Source organism: Scyliorhinus torazame, chromosome 13 (assembly GCF_047496885.1).
Source record: "Scyliorhinus torazame isolate Kashiwa2021f chromosome 13, sScyTor2.1, whole genome shotgun sequence".
Lineage (NCBI taxonomy): Eukaryota > Metazoa > Chordata > Chondrichthyes > Carcharhiniformes > Scyliorhinidae > Scyliorhinus > Scyliorhinus torazame.
The window spans coordinates 101,675,563-101,693,180 of record NC_092719.1 but is presented as its reverse complement, the minus strand read 5'-3'; the positions used below and the strand labels follow the sequence as shown (position 1 = coordinate 101,693,180).

General features: G+C 46.8%; 1 protein-coding gene across 3 annotated transcripts in view; it reads left to right on the top strand.

Annotated features, from left to right (window-relative positions):
* The window catches only part of ift122 (intraflagellar transport 122 homolog (Chlamydomonas)), a 459,699-nt gene that overhangs the window by 108,339 nt on the left and 333,742 nt on the right, over positions 1 to 17,618 (top strand). The gene's annotated exons all lie outside the window — the stretch shown is intronic.

Below are 17,618 nucleotides of genomic sequence, written 5' to 3'. Positions count from 1 at the left end.
GATCTCTGAAAGTTGCCACCCAAGTGCATAGAGCCGTGAAGGAAGCCTATAGTATGTTAGCATTTATTAACAGGGGGATTGAATTTAAGAGCCGTGAGCTGCAACTGTACAAGACCTTGGTTAGACCACATTTGGAGTATTGTGTGCAGTTCTGGTCACCTCATTATAGGAAGGATGTGGAAGCATTGGAAAGGGTGCAAAAGAGATTTACCAGGATGCTGCCTGGATTGGAGGGTAAGTCTTATGAGGAAAGGTTGAGGGAGTTATGGCTTTTCTCATTGGAGCGAAGGAGAATGAGAGGTGACTTAATTGAGGTGTATAAGATGATGAGGGGATAGATAGAGTGGACGTTCAGTGACTTTTTCCTCGGGTGGAATCAGCTGTTACAAGGGGGCATAACTATAAAGTTCATGGTGGAAGATATAGGAGGGATGTCAGAGGTAGGTTCTTTACTTCGAGAGTGGTTGGGGCATGGAACGCACTCCCAGCTATGGTAGTGGAGTCGGACACTTTAGGAACTTTCAAGCGGTTATTGGATAGGCATATGGAGTGCACTAGAATGATTGGGAGTCGGTTGATTTGATCTTAGTTTCAGACTAGTTGGGCACAACATCGTGGGCCGAAGGGCCTGTACTGTGCTGTACTGTTCTATGTTCACTCCGGAGTTGAAAGACAGGGAGTCCAAAACCCCAAATATTGCAACCAGTTCTAAGGTTGTCTGCAAATCTTGAATATTGTGTCAAAAAAGGTGGCCAAGAACCCTCTCCTAACCCTTGGGGTCTTATTTGCCCAAACATGCCCCATAATACTCCTACCTACTCTCTTGAAAAAGCCCTTGGTGATCACGATGGGGAGGCACTGAAACACGAACAAAATCCTCGGAAGGACCACCATTTTGACCGACTGCACCCTACCCGCCAGCGAGAGCGGGAGCATGTACCATCTTTTAAAATCCTCCTCCATTTGCTCCACCACCTTCGTCAAATTCAGTTTATGTAGGGCCCCCCCAACTTCTGGCTATCTGGATCCCCAGATACCGAAAACTCCTCTCCGCCCTCCTCCGCGGTAGGTCCCCTATCCCTCTTTCTTGGTCCCCCGCCTGTAATACAAAAAGCTCACTCTTCCCTACATTAAGTTTGTAGCCCGAGAACTCCCCAAACTCCTTCAGAGTCTGCATGACCTCCACCATCCCCTCCATTGGGTCCGCCACGTATAGCGATACCCGATGCTCCTCTCCCCCGCGGACTATCCCCCTCCATTTCTTAGACTCCCGAAGTGATATGGCCAAGGGTTCGATCGCCAGTGCAAACAACGGGGGGGGACAGGGGGCACCCCTGCCTTGTCCCTCGGTACAGCCGAAAGTACTCTGACCTCCGCCGGTTCGTCACTGCACTCGCCACCGGGGCGCTGTAAAGGAGCTTCACCCATCTAATAAACCATCCCCCGAACCCAAACCTGCGCAATACCTCCCAGAGGTACTCCCACTCTACTCGGTCAAAGGCTTTTTCCGCGTCCATAGCTGCCACTATCTCCGCCTCTCCCTCCTTCGATGTCATCATTATCACGTTTAAGAGCCGCCGCACATTGGTATTTATCTGCCTGCCCTTTACGAACCCTGTTTGGTCCTCGTGAATCACCCTCGGGACACAGTCCTCAATCCTAGTGGCCAGTACTTTTGCCAATAGCTTAGCATCCACATTGAGGAGCGAAACGGGCCTGTACGATCCACATTGCAGTGGATCCTTGTCTCGCTTTAGAATCAAGGAGATTGTCGCCTCCGACATTGTCTGGGGCAGGGTTCCCTCCTCTCTTGCCTCGTTAAAGGTCCTCACTAGTAGCGGGGCCAGCAGGTCCACATATTTTCTATAGAACTCCACCGAGAACCCGTCCGGCCCTGGGGCCTTCCCAGCCTGCATGCTCCCCAAACCCTTACTCAACTCCTCCAACCCAATTGGTGCCCCAAAACCAACCGCCTCCTGCTCCTCCACCTTCGGGAACCCCAGCTGGTCCAGGAATCGCCTCATCCCCCCCTTCCCCCCCTGGGGGCTGGGATCTGTACAGCTCTTCATAGAAGGCCTTGAATACCTTATTTATTTTCGTTGCACTTCGAACCGTGGCTCCCCTTCCATCTTTGATTCCTCCTATTTCCCTCGCTGCCGCCCTCTTACGGAGCTGGTGTGGCAGCATCCGACTAGCCTTTTCCCCGTACTCGTAGGTCGCCCCCTGCGCCTTCCTCCACTGTGCCTCCGCCTTGCCCATGGTCAGCAGGTCAAACTCTGTCTGGAGCCGTCGCCTTTCCCCAAGTAATCTTTCCTCCGGGTCCTCTGCGTATCTCCTGTCATCTCGCAAGATCTCCCCCACTAACCTCTCCCTTTCCATTCCCTCTGTCTTCTCCCTATGAGCCCTGATGGAGATCAGCTCTCCCCTGATCACCGCCTTCAACGCCTCCCATATCACCCCCACTCGCACCTCCCCGTTGTCGTTGGCCTCCAAGTACCTTTCAATACGCCCCCTCACCTTCCCACACACCACCTCATCAGCCAGCAGTCCCACATCCAGCCGCCACAGCGGGCGTTGGTCCCTCTCCTCTCCCAGCTCCAGTTCCACCCAGTGCGGGGCATGGTCCGAAACGGCTATGGCCGAATACTCCGTCCCCTCCACTCTTGGGATGAGCGCCCTGCCCAGAACAAAGAAATCTATCAGGGAGTAAGCCTTATGTACATGGGAGAAAAAAGAAAATTCCCTGGCCTGCGGTCTTGCAAACCTCCATGGGTCCACTCCCCCCACCTGATCCATAAAACCCCTGAGCACCTTGGCCGCCGCCGGCCTCCTTCCCGTCTTTGATCTGGAGCGGTCCAGTGCTGGGTCCAGCACTGTATTGAAATCCCCTCCCATTATCAGTCCTCCTACCTCCAGGTCCGGAATGCGCCCCAACATGCGCTTCATAAATCCAGCATCATCCCAGTTCAGGGCGTATACATTTACCAACACCACCCACGTCCCTTGCAACCTACCACTCACCATCACATATCTCCCTCCATTATCCGCTACGATAGTCTTGGCCTCAAATGACACAAGCCCCCCCCCCCCCCCCCGCCGACTAGCCATCTCCTTTTCTGGGCCAGTCCCTTGTCCGCGTCTCCCTCATTCTCCAATCCCCCAACCGGGGGACCCCCGTCCCAGCCACCTCTTCTGTGTCCCGTTCTCTTTCGGCCAGTGCAACGGTAACCCTTTCCCCCCCCCCCTCCCCTTCCGCCCCCCCCTCCCTCCTCTCCCCCCCCTCCCCCCCTCCCCTCCCCCCCGCTAGATCCCCGTCTAGCTTTTTTTCTCCCCCCATATCCCTCCCGTAAGTCAGCTGACCCCGGCTTCCCCCGCCATCCCTTTGACCCCCCCGTGTGGGAATCTCCCAATCAATGTACATAACCCTTGAATTCTTAACTAGCAACAGCCAGCCATGGATTTGAAAACCAAGGGTATTATTTATTAATTCACTCTTTTCCTGTATAGGTTTATTGCTATCTCACACAAATCGTATACACACAAGATGCGGTAAAATAAAGGAGTTTCACTTCTATGAATATTAAAATCAAACAGAATAGTTAACATTTCACGTGTTTGTAAGAGTCAAGTGAGAGGGGATTTTTCCACTCAGCAGCTGAAATTCAGATGAGTCCAGATAGCTGAAGACAGGATATTGTGGTGTTTCTTTAGAATAAGAGATGTACACCAAGTAGAATAAACAGCCTTGTTAAGTGGCATAAAGAGAACCCAGAGGCAGTAACCATCACCTAAAATAGTGGGTGAAAACCCAGAGGCAGTAACCATCACCTAAAATAGTGGGTGAAAACAGGACACAGGCAGTAACCACCAGCTAGAAGAGTGGGTGAAGAGAGGACACCAGAGGCAGTCGGAAGCATCTAGAAGAGTGGGTGAAGAGAGGATGCCAGAGGCAGTCAGCAGCAGCTGGAAGAGTGGGTGAAGAGGAATCAGTGGCAGCCAGCAGCAGCGAGAAGAGTGGGTGAAGAGGACGCAGGGGCAGCTGGAAGAGTGGGTGAAGAGGACTCGGTGGCAGCTAAAAGAGTGGGTGAAGAGGACTTGGTGGCAGCTAGCAGCAGCCAGAAGAGCGGGTGAAGAGGACTCAGTTGCAGCCAGAAGAGTGGGTGAAGGGGACTTAGTGGGAGCCAGCAGCAACGAGACGAGTGGATGTAGAGAACTCAGCAGCAGCTAGAAGAGTGGGTGAAGAGGACTTGGTGGCAGCTAGCAGCAGCTAGAAGAGCGGGTGAAGAGGACTCAGTTGCAGCTAGAAGAGTGGGTGAAGAGGACTTAGTGGGAGCCAGCAGTAGCGAGAAGACTGGATGAAGAGGACCCAGAGGCGGCAGCTGGAAGAGTGGGTGTAGAGGACTCAGTGGCAGCTGGAAGAGTTGGTGATGAGGACTCGGTGGCAACTAGAAGAGTGGGTGAAGAGGACTCAGTGGCAGCTAGAAGAGATGGTGAAGAGGACTCCGTGGCAGCCAGCAGCAGCTGGAAGAGTATCCAGAGGCAGCTGGATGAGTGGGTGAAGAGGACTCGGTAGCAGCTAGAAGAGTGGCTGAAGAGGACTCAGTAGCAGCTAGAAGAGTGGCTGAAGAGGACTTGGTGGCAGCTAGAAGAGTGGGTGAAGAGGATCCAGAGGCAGCAGCTAGAAGAGAGGGTAAAGAGGACTCGGTGGCAGCCAGCAGCAGCTGGAAGAGTGGGTGAAGAGGACTCAGTGGCAGCTAGAAGAGTGGCTGAAGAGGATCCAGAGGCAGCAGCTAGAAGAGAGGGTAAAGAGGACTCGGTGGCAGCCAGCAGCAGCTGGAAGAGTGGGTGAAGAGGATCCAGAGGCAGCAGCTAGAAGAGAGGGTGACGATGACTCAGTGGCAGCTGGATGAGTGGGTGAAGAGGACTCAGTGGCAGCGGGAAGAGTGGGTGAAGAGGACTCAGTGGCAGCCAGCAGCAGCTGGAAGTGTGGGTGAAGAGGACTCAGTGGCACCTATCTAATCCAGTTGTCTGTGGCTCCAGAGTGGAGTGGCTACGTTCTGATAGAAGTCAAAGTGCGACCACACAGGGCAGCATGGTGGTGCAGTGGGCAGCACTGCTGCCTCACAGCGCCGAGGTCCCAGGTTCGATCCTGGCTCTGGGTCACTGTCCGTGTGGAGTTTGCATATCCTCCCTGTTTCACCCCACAACTCAAAAGATGTGCAGGGTAGGTGGATTGGCCACACTAAATTGCCCCATAATTGGAAAAAATGAATTGGGTACTCTAAATTTATTTTAAAAAAGTATGACCACACAGGGAAATATATTTTGCTCCTTGATCTTCGAAACCCCTGTAATTTGTTAGTAATTGTACGGTTTTATTAGTTATAGAAAGGTTTGTTAGTTGTAGTAAAGATTAATGGGAGTTGCAACATTTCTTAATTATAAATTAATTAAAAATAAACTAATTAAACACATCAGATAATGGAAGGGCAGGTGATATTTTGCTCCTGCAAAATGTGGGCGTTCCTGGATGCTCGAGTGATCTAGGGGAAAGATGCCTGCTGTAAGTGTTCGTGCATTGTGAAGCTTCAGCTCAGGGTAATTGAGCTGGAGGCCAAGATGCAGACATTACGATGCATCAGGGAGGGGACCACACCCCTCGGGTTAGGGCTGTCTGATTTGGGCAGTGGTCAGGCACAGGAGGTTGTGACTACGAGTGAGACAGTTAAGGGGTCCCAGAAGGTAGAGGTGGAGGAGCCTCAGCCTTTGCAATTGTCCAAAGGTTTAAGCTTCTTGCAGCTTGTATGGATGAAGCAGTCACTGCAGGGTGGATGAATCTACTGACCATGACATCATTCAAGTGAGGTGATAACAAGAATGTAGTGGCAATCTGGGACAGTATATTAGGGGGGTTGACCCAGTTCTCTGCAGCTGAGATTGGGAGTCCAAACAGCTGTCTTGCTTTCGTGGTGCCAAGATTCAGAACATCTTCTTTGGGCTGGAGAGGAACTTGCAGTGATAGGGGAAAAGATCCAGTCATTGTGGTCTATGGAAGTATCAATGACATAAGTAGAACTAGGAATGAGGTTCTGCTGAAGGAGTACGAGCAGCCACGGGCTAAGTTAAAAATCACAACCTCAAAGCTAATCATGATTACTACCTAAGCCATGAGCCAAGTACAAATCAGATTAGAAAGTTAAATGCATGCCTCAAAGATTGGTGTGGGTGAAATATGTTTTGACTGATGGGGCACTGGCACCAGTTCTGGGGAAAGTGGAAACTGGACGTTGGGATGGTCTTCACCTGAACCATGCTGGGAACAGTTCTGCCGAGTTGTAAAACAAGGACAGTAGAGAGGGCTTTAACCTAAATCATGGGGGCAAGGAATCAAGTTTGGGAAGATGTGATTACTTAAATGGAGAAGACAAGGTAAGAGAGCAAGATAGGAATAAGGAAATGATGATCTGAGCAAGGCAGGAAGGGACAGAGTGTATAAACCTATGGGTGCACTAACAGATAAGGCTAGAGGTTATAAAAGTAGTAAAAAGACCGTACTAAAGCTGTTTTGTTATGAATGCTACGTACATTCAGAAAAAGCACAAATAGAATTAGATATGTATGATCTGATAGCCATTACAGAGACATGGCTACAGAATGACAAAGACTGGGACCTGAATCATTCAAGGATACATTGGATTGGATTTGTTTATTGTCACGTGTACCGAGGTACAGTGAAAGGTATTTTTCTGCGAGCAGCTCAACAGATCATTAAGTACATGAGAAGAAAAGGGAATAAAAGAAAATACATAATAGGGCAACACAACATATACAAATGTAACTACAAAAGCACTGGCATCGGATGAAGCATACAGGGTGTAGTGTTAATGAGGTCAGTCCATAAGAGGGTCATTTAGGAGTCTGGTGACAGTGGGGAAGAAGCTGTTTTTGAGTCTGTTCGTGCGTGTTCTCAGACTTCTGTATCTCCTGCCCGATGGAAGAAGTTGGAAGAGTGAGTAAGCCGGGTGGGAGGGGTCTTTGATTATACTGCCCGCTTTCCCCAGGCAGCGAGAGGTGTAGAGGGATTTGGTGGATGGGAGGCAGGTTTGTGTGATGGACTGGGCGGTGTTCACGACTCTCTGAAGTTTCTTGCGGTCCTGGGCCGAGCAGTTGCCATACCAGGCTGTGATGCAGCCTGATAGGATGCTTTCTATGGTGCATCTGTAAAAGTTGCTAAGAGTCAATGTGGACATGCCGAATTTCCTTAGTTTCCTGAGGAAGTATGGGCGCTGTTGTGCTTTCTTGGTGGTAGCATCGACGTGGGTGGACCAGGACAGATTTTTGGAGGTGTGCACCCCTGGGAATTTGAAACTACTAACCGTCTCCACCTCGGCCCCGTTGATGCTGACAGGGGTGTGTACAGTACTTTGCTTCCTGAAGTCAATTACCAGCTCTTTAGTTTTGTTGGCATTGAGGGAGAGATTGTTGTCGCTACACCACTCCACTAGGTTCTCTATCTCCCTCCTGTATTCGGACTCATCGTTATTCGAGATCCGGCCCACTATGGTCGTATCGTCAGCAAACTTGTAGATGGAGTTGGAACCAAGTTTTGCCACGCAGTCGTGTGTGTATAGGGAGTAGAGTAGGGGGCTAAGTACGCAGCCTTGCGGGGCGCCGGTGTTGAGGACTATTGTAGAGGAGGTGTTGTTGTTCATTCTGGTTTGTTATGGGTGTGTTAGACTACCCATGGCATGGCTGGTTTAACACACTGGGCTAAATCGCTGGCTTTTAAAGCAGACCAAGCAGGCCAGCAGCATGGTTCAATTCCTGGACCAGCCTCCCCGAACAGGCGCCGGTATGTGGCGACTAGGGGCTTTTCACAGTAACTTCATTGAAGCCTACTCGTGACAATAAGCGATTTTCATTCATTTCATTTCATTTAGGAAGGACAGGAAGCTAGGAAAAGTTGGATGGGTAGCTCTGTTCATCAAGGATGACATTGGTAATATGACAAGATGTAAAATCAGTTTGAGTAGAGATGAGAAATAGTAAAGGTAAGAAGTCATTTGTTAGGTGGTTTGTAGGCTTCCAAACCGTAAGTATACTATAGGACGGGGTATACAAGCAGAAATAATCTGGGCTTGTGAGAAACGTATGGTGATAATCAAAGGTGATTTTAATCTATATATTGATTGAGCAAATCCGATTGGGAAACATAGATGATGAGTTCAGAGAGTGTTTTCGGGACAGTTTCTTAGAGCAGCACGTTTTCGCGCCAACCAGAGAGCAGGCTATACTAGATCTGGAAATGTGAAATGGGACAGGATTAATTAATGACCTCATAACACAGGTACCCTAGGTAGCAGTGATCATAATATGATTGAACTTCACATTCAGTTTGAAGGAGAAAGGAATGGATCGAAGACGAGTATTTAAAACTTAAATAAGGGCAATTATGAGGGCATGAAGACAGAACTGGTTAAAGTGAACTGGGGAATAAGGTTAAGGGATAGGTCAGCAGAGATGGAGTGGCAGACATTTAAGGAGATATTTCAGAATACTTAGAATAAATACATTGTCATGAAAAAGAAAGACTAAGGGAAAGACAGGACATTCGTGGCTCACTAAAGAAGTTAAAGATAGTTAAAAACAGCAAAACATTATTAAAAGATTAATAAGGGTATCAAAAGACAGCAATATATGACGACAAGATTAATAAGGAGAGGGAAAACTGGCTAGAAATATAAAAACAGATAGTAAGAGGTTCTACAGATATTTTAAAAGGCAAAGAGTAATTAAAGTGAGGGAATATAAGAACATAAGAACGAGGAGCAGGATTAGACCATCTGGCCCCTCGAGCCTGCTCCGCCATTCAATGAGATCATGGCTGATCGTTTTTGGACTCTGCTCCACTTTATCGCCCGAACACCATAACCCTTAATCCCTTTATTCTTCAAAAAACTATCTATCTTTATCTTAAAAACATTTAATGAAGGAGCCTCTACTGCTTCACTGGGCAAGGAATTCCATACATTCACGACCCTTTGGGTGACGAAGTTCCTCCTAAGCTCAGTCCTAAACCTACTTCCCCTTATGTTGAGGCTATGCCCCTTAGTTCTGCTTTCACCCGCCAGTGGAAACAACCTGCCCGCATCTATCCTATCTATTCCCTTCATAATTTTATACGTTTCTATAAGATCCCCCCCCCCCCGCATTCTTCTAAATTCTAATGAGTACAGTCCCAGTCTACTCAACCTCTCCTCGTAATCCAACCCCTTCAGCTCTGGGATTAATCTAGTGAATCTCCTCTGCACACACCCCAGCGCCAGTACGTCCTTTCTCAGGTAAGGAGACCAAAACTGAACACAATACTCCAGGTGTGGCCTCACTAACACCTTATACAATTGCAGCATAACCTCCCTAGTCTTAAACTCCATCCCTTTAGCAATGAAGGACAAAATTCCATTTGCCTTCTTAATCACCTGTTGCACCTGTAAACCAACGATTTGCATCTCATGCACTAGCACACCCAGGTCTCTCTGCACAGCAGCACGTTTTAATATTTTATCATTTAAATAATCATTCCTTTTGCTGTTATTCCTACCAAAATGGATAACCTCACATTTGTCAACATTGTATTCCATCTGCCAGACCCTAGCCCATTCACTTAACCTATCCAAATCCCTCTGCAGACTTCTGGTATCCTCTGCACTTTTTGCTTTACCACTCATCTTAGTGTCATCTGCAAACTTGGACACATTGCACTTGCTCCCCAACTCCAAATCATCCTTGTACATTGTGAACAATTGTCCCAACACTGAACCCTGAGGGACACAACTAGCTACTGATTGCCAACCATGGAAACACCCATTAATCCCCACTCTTTGCTTTCTATTAATTAATCAATCCTCTATCCGTACTACTACTTTCCCCTTAATGCCATGCATCTTTATCTTATGTAGCAATCTTTTGTGTGGCACCTTGTCAAAAGCTTTCTGGAAATCCAGATATACCACATCCATTGGCTCCCCGTTATCTACCGCACTGGTAATGCCCTCAAAAAATTCCACTAAATTCGTTAGGCACGACCTGCCCTTTATTCACCCATGCTGCGTCTGCCCAATGGGACAATTTCCATCCAGATGCCTCGCTATTTCTTCCTTGATGATAGATTCCAGCATCTTCCCTACTACCAAAGTCAAGCTAACTGGCCTATAATTACCCGCTTTCTGCCTGCCTCCTTTTTTAAACAGTAGCGTCACGTTTGCTAATTTCCAATCCGCCGGGACCACACCAGAGTCTAGTGAATTTTGGTAAATTATCACTAGTGCATTTGCAGTTTCCCTAGCCATCTCTTTTAGCACTCTGGGATGCATTCCATCAGGGCCAGTAGACTTGTCTACCTTTAGCCCCATTAGCTTGCCCATCACTACCTCCTTGCTGATAACAGTCCTCTCAAGGTCCTCACCTGTCATAGCCTCATTTCCATCAGTTAGTGGCATGTTGTTTGTGTCTTCCACTGTGAAGACCGACCCAAAAAACCTGTTCAGTTCCTCAGCCATTTCCTCATCTCCCATTATTAAATCTCCCTTCTCGTTCGTGAGAGGGAGGCATCTTTTTTCGAACATTAGGAGGGTTTTGAACGTCGTTATGGCACCGGCAGAAGGGAAGGAAACAGGTGTGGCATTGGACACCGAGAAGGCGTTTGACCGGGTAGAATGGGGGTACTTGATGGCAGTTCTGGAGCGGTTTGGGATTGGACCAAGATTTGTGAACTGGGTAAAGCTACTATATAAGGAGCCGAGGGCGAATGTCCGCACAAACAACATCAGCTCGAGATACTTTTCTCTCCACCGTGGGACAAGGCAGGGATGTCCTATGTCCCCCCCTGCTGCTTGCACTTGCGATTGAGCCGTTGGCCATCGCATTGAGAAGTTCGGGAGCATGGAAAGGAATAGTGGGCGGGGGGGGGGGATAGAGCATATATGCTGACGACTTGCTGTTATATGTGTCGGAACCGAGTGTGTCGATAGGGGGAATATTAGAGCTACTGCGAGTATTTGGGTCTTTCTCGGGGTACAAGCTGAACCTAATCAAGAGTGAGTATTTTGTGGTGTCTCTGCTGGGGGTGGGGGCAGGGGTGGGGGGGGGCTGCCATTCCGTAGGGCAGGGAATCACTTTAGATATCTGGGGGTGCAGGTTGCCCGGGAGTGGGGGAGGCTTCGCAGGTACAACATCTCTAGTTTGGTGGGGAGAGAGAAAGCCGATCTGGCAAGGTGGGATGGTCTCCCTCTGTCACTGGCGGGTCGGGTACAGACGGTTAAAATAAATGTGTTGCCGCGATTTCATTGCCAAAGGCTTTTTTCAGGGAGATTGAAGGAAGGATTACCTTGTTCATATGGGGAGGGAAGTTGGTCAGAGTGTGAAAGGTGCTGCTACAGAGGGAAAGGCAGGCAGGGGGTTTGGGTCTTCCGAACCTGGTGTACTACTACTGGGCGGCGAATGTGGAGAAGGTGTGGAGCTGGGTCAGAGGGGTTGATTCCCAGTGGGTCAGAATGGAGGAGAGTTTGTGCAGGGGGTTGGGTCTGAAAGCACGAGCAACAGCGCCGCTCCCGATAGCTCCGGGGGAATACTCGGAGTCCGGTAGATGAAAATTTTCGGAAATGGGAAGAGAAGGGGATTAAATCGCTAAAAGATTTGTTTTTTAGGGGTCGGTTTGCAGGATTGAAGGGGCTGGAAGCGAAGTATGGGCTGGAGCGGGGGAAACGTTTAGAAACATGCAGGTTCGAGATTTTGCCAGAAAGTTGATACCGAGCTTCCCGGAGGAACCGGCCTCCACATTGCTGGAGGAGGTGCTGACGACAAGGGGACTGGAGAAGGGGATAGTGTCAGTGGTGTACGGAACTATTTTGGAAGAGGATAAGGCACCACTTGAAGGGATCAAAGCAAAGTGGGAGGAAGAGTTGGGAGAGGCGATAGAGGAGGGGGTCTGGTGTGAGGTGAGTGTAAATGCCTCCACCTCATGTGCGAGGTTGGGGCTGATACAGCTGAAGGTGGTATACAGAGCACACCTCACGAGGGCGAGGATGAGCCGATTCTTTGAAGGAGTAGAAGATGTGTGTGAGCGTTGCGGGTGGGGGGGGGGGGGGGGGGGGGTGCTAATCACGTTCATATGTTTTGGTCCTGTCCAAAGCTAGAGGATTACTGGAAGGAGGTTTTTAGGGTAATTTCCAAGGTGGTGTATGTGAAACTGGACCTGGGTCCCCGGGAGGCCATATTCGGGGTGTCGGACCAGCCAGGGTTGGAAACGGGTGCGGAGGCAGATATCGTAGCCTTCGCCTCGTTGATCGCCAGGAGGCAGATCCTGTTGGGATGGAGAGCAGCCTCTCCACCCTGTGCCCTGGTGTGGCGGGGGGGAATTCTTGACTCTTGAGAAGGTTAAGTTTGAACTGAGGTGAAGGACGGAGGGGTTCTACAAGTCATAGGCATTATTCATTATGCACTTTCAAGAACTGGATAACATCGAACATTAGTTGGGGGGATGGTGGGGGGAGGGGGGCTGTGTGTATTAAGGGTGACTATGGGTGATCCCTGATTCCTTTTTGTCATTTGTTTATGTAAACATGCGGGCTAATGTTTGGGGGTTGGTGGGAGGATGGGATCGTTGTTATTGTTATGGGGATTGACATATTTGTTGATTATTGTTTATTGTTGGTGGGTGTAAATTTGGGAGAAAATGTGAAAAAGGAGGAGAATAAAAATATTTTTTTAAAAAAAATTAAATCTCCCTTCTCATCCTCTAAAGGACCAATATTTACCTTAGCCACTCATTTTTGTTTTATATATTTGTAGAAGCTTTTACTGTCTGTTTTTATATTCTGAGCAAGTTTACTCTCATAATCTATCTTACTCTTCATTATAGCTTTTTTAGTAGCTTTCTGTTGCCCCCTAAAGATTTCCCAATCCTCTAGTCTCCCACTAAACTTTGCCACTTTGTATGCTTTTTCCTTCAATTTGATACTCTCCCTTATTTCCTGAGATATCCACGGTCGATTTTCCCTCTTTCTATCGTCCTTCCTTTTTGTTCGTATAAACCTTTGCTGAGCACTGTGAAAAATCGCTTGGAAGGTCCTCCACTGTTCCTCAACTGTTTCACCACAAAGTCTTTGTTCCCAGTCTACCTTAGCTAACTCTTCTCTCATCCCATTGTAATCTCCTTTGTTTAAGCACAAAACACTCGTGTTTGATTTTACCTTCTCACCCTCCAACTGTATTTTAAATTCCACCATATTATGATCGCTCCTTCTGAGAGGATCCCTAACTATGAGATCATTAATCAATCCTGTCTCATTACACAGGACCAGACCTAGGGCCGCTTGTTTCCTCGTAGGTTCCATTACATACTGTTCTAGGAAACTATCGTGGATACTTTCTATAAACTCCTCCTCAAGGTTGCCTTGACAGACCTGCTTAAACCAATCGACATGTAGATTAAAATCCCCCATGATAACTGCTGTACCATTTCTACATGCATCAGTTATTTCTTTGTTTATTGCCTGCCCCACCATGATGTTACTATTTGGTGGCCATAGACTACTCCTATCAGTGACTTTTTCGCCTTACTATTCCTGATTTCCACCCAAATGGATTCAACCTTATCCTCCATAGCACCGATGTCATCCCTTACTATTGCCCGGATGTCATCCTTAAATAACAGCGCTACACCACCTCCTTTACCATCCACTCTGTCCTTCCAAATAGTTTGGTACCCTTGGATATTTAACTCCCAGTCGTGACCATCCTTTTACCATATTTCAGTAATGGCCACTAAATCATAGTCATTCACGATGATTTGCGCCATCAACTCATTCCGAATACTACGAGCATTCAGGTAAAGTACACTTATGTTGGCTTTTATACCTTGGTTTTGAACCTTAACACCTTGATCAGAGAGTTGGTCCCCTCGGGAGTGAGAATGGAAAATAAGGAAATGGCGGATGAATTGAAAGATGTTTCGGGTCTGTCTTCACAGTAGAGGCTACAAATATCATCATGGAAATGATTGTGAATCAGGAGGTGAAAGGGAGGGTAAGCTTAAAACAATTACAATCACCAGGGAAATGGTGCTGACAAAACTATTGGAACTAAAAGTTGACAAGTCCCAGGTCCTGACGGACTTCATCCTTAAAAGAGGCGGCGGCAGAGATTGTAGATGGATTGGTTTTAATTTTTTAATCCCATCAGATTGAAAAATAGCGAAAGTGCCTCCTCAATTCAAAAAAGGAGGGAGAGAGAAAGCAGGAAACCTGAGGCCATTTAGCTTAACATTTGTCACACGGAAATAGCTGGAATTTATTATTATGGAAGATACAGTGGGGCAATTGGGAAATCTCAATGCAATAGGCAGAATTGATGTGGTTTTGTGAAAGGGCAATCATGTTTGATGAATTTATTGGAGTTCTTTGAGGAAATAACAAGCAATGTGGATAAAGGGGAAGCTGTATATGTTCTGTGCTTAGAATTCCAGAAGGCATTTGACAGGGTGCCACACCAAATGTGACTTCGCAAAATAAGAATTCATGGGTAACATATTAGCATGGATAGAGGATTGATTAGCTGATAGGAAACAGAGTAAGCATGAACGGTTCATTTTCAGGTTGGCAAGATGTAATGAGTGGTGTTCCATAGGTACCTGTGCTGGAGCCTTAATTATTTAGAATTTAGATCAATGATTTTGACTAAGGGATTTAATGTATGTTTGTTAAAATTGCTATTGACACAAAGATAGGTTGATAAGTTAGGTTGGAAAGTAAGTTGTGAATAGGACATAAGGAGTCTGCAAATGGACAAGATAGTAGGCAGAAATTTGGCAGATGGAGTATAATGTGGGAAAATGTCCACTTGGACAGGAAGAACATAAAAGCAGCCCATTATTCAAATGGAGAGATTTTGCAGAGCTCCGAGGTGTAAAGGATCTGTCCTGGTACAAAAAATGAGTATGCGAGTACAGCAATTAATTAGGGAGGCAAATGAAATGTTGTCTTTTATTGCAAGGGGAATATAATATACCAGTAGAAATGTTTTGCTACAGTTGTGTAGGGAATTGGTGAGACCACATCTGGAGCACTGTGAACAGTTTTGGTCTCCTTATTTAAGGAAGGATATAAATGTGTTAGAAGCAGTTCAGAGGTGGTTCACTCAACAGATACCTTGGGTGGGGGGTGTGCGTTATCTTATGAAAGGTTGGACAGGCTGGGCCTGTATCCATTGGAATTTAGAAGAATGAGAGGTGATCTAATTGAAACACATAAGATCCTGAGGGAACTTGGCAGGGTGAATGCTGAAAGGACGTTTCTCCTTTTGGGGAGGTGAGAACTAGGCGACACAGATTGAAAATAAGAGGTCTTCCATTTAAGACAGGACTAGGAACATATAGGAACTGAAGTAGGTCATTCAGCCCCTCGAACCTTTCCCACCATTTAATGAGATCACGCTGATCTGTGACCGAACTCCATATAATAATGTAATAATCGCTTATTGTCACAAGCAGGCTTCAATGAAGTTACTGTGGAAAGCCCCTGTGAATATCCCTTAATATTTTTGCTTAACAAAAATCTATCTATCTCAGATTTAAAATTAACAACTGTTCTAGCTTCAAATGCTATTTTGGGAGAGAGTTCCAAACCTCTACTATCCTTTGAGTGAGGAAATTCTTCCTAACATCTCTCCTGAACAGTCTTGCCCTAATTTTTAGACTGTGTCCCTTAGTTTTTGAATCTCCAACCAGTGGTCCTAGTTTATCTTTAGTTAATTTAATAATTTTTATTGTCACAAGTAGGCTTACATTAACACTGCAATGAAGTTACTGTGAAAAGCCCTTAGTCGTCATATTCCTGCACCTGTTCGGGTACACAGAAGGAGAATTCAGAATGTCCAAATGACCTAACAGCACGTCTTTTGGGAGGAAACCGGAGCATCCACAGGAAACCCACGCAGACACGGGAGAACGTGCAGACTCTGCACAGACAGTGACCCAAGCCGGGAATCGAACCTGGGACCCTGGAGCCGTGAAGCAACAGTGCTACCCACTGTGCTACCGTGCTATCCTGTTTATCCCTGTTACCATCTTAAATATTTCGATCAGATCACCCTTAACCTTCTAAATTCTAGAAGAATGAGAAGAATTTCTTTCTCTTAAGGGTTGTGAATCTTTGTAACTCTTCTTCAGGGTGCTGCAGGGCAGGGCCAATGAATATTTATAAGGCCAAGCAGATAGATTCTTGACTGACAAGGGAGTCAAAGATTATCGGAGGTCAGCAGAATGTGGAGTTGAGCCACAGTCTGATCAGCCATGATCTTGTTGAATGGAGGAGCAGGTTCAAGGGGCCGAATAGCCTCCTCCTAATTTGCACTTTGGTCTGTTTGTAATACTTGTAGCCAGAGGACAAGTTTCCCTTTTGCAGACAAGGCCAGCATTTTCTTTTTAGAAACCGGCTTTCAAGGAAGCTTTAAAATGTTAAGCCTTGTGACTTGGTAGAAGGCTAGAAGTTATAACCTGATATTAGTAGTGATATACCTTCTGATCACAGTAAGAAGTCTTACAACACCAGTTTAAAGTCCAACAGGTTTGTTTCAAATCACTGGCTTTCGGAGCACAGCTCTCTCCTCAGGTGAATGTTCCCTCCCAGTCGGGGAACACTTCAGCAGTCAAGAGCATTCAGCCTCTGATCTTCGGGTACGCGTTCTCGAAGGTGGCCTGCAGGACATGCGACAACGCAGATTTGCCAAGCAGAAACTTATAGCCAGGTTCCGCACACATGAATATGACCTCAACCGGGGCCTTGGATTCATGTTGCATTACTTTCACCCCCCACCATCTGGCCTGGGCTTGTGAAATCCTACCAACTGTCCTGGCTTGAGACAATTCACACCTCTTTAACCTGGGTTTATCCCTCTCTCCAGTTGCTTCCTCTGGACCTGTAAAGACTTAATTACCTGCAAAGACTTGCATTCAAAGCATCCTCTTGTATCTTTGACTTTGTCTATATATATATGTTTCTGGAACCCACTTCTTCATTCACCTGAGGAAAGATTTGTACTCCGAAAGCTAGTGTTTGAAACAAACCTATTGAACTTTAACCTGGTGTTGTAAGACTTCTTACTGTGCTCACCCCAGTCCAACGCCGGCATCTCCACATCATGGATACCCCCTGATGTTACTCCTGCATTCTACAGTCTACTGCAAAAACCAAGCAGGACTTATAATGAAAGGTTTTCAAAAATCAAAAAGGTTAGGTCAAGTGATGTCTGGCCATTACTACATGATGAAAAAAAGTTGATCCCATTCATGTTAATAAAGTTCCTTCTACCACTAATCCTCAGTGTCTTCCCATTCAGTATATATTTCCATTTCTGTTTTTTTCCTCCAAATTTATTATCTCATGCTTTTCAGTACTAAACTATGTTTGGCACTTGTTTGCCCATTCCAGGAATCCATGTGCTCCCGAAATCTTATGACCATCGCGCTGTTTGCCAGACCTTTATTTTTAAAGTACATCCTGCAAGTAGATTAGAAACAAACATTTGAGTTTACAGAATGATTGAATGAATTGGATAAAGCG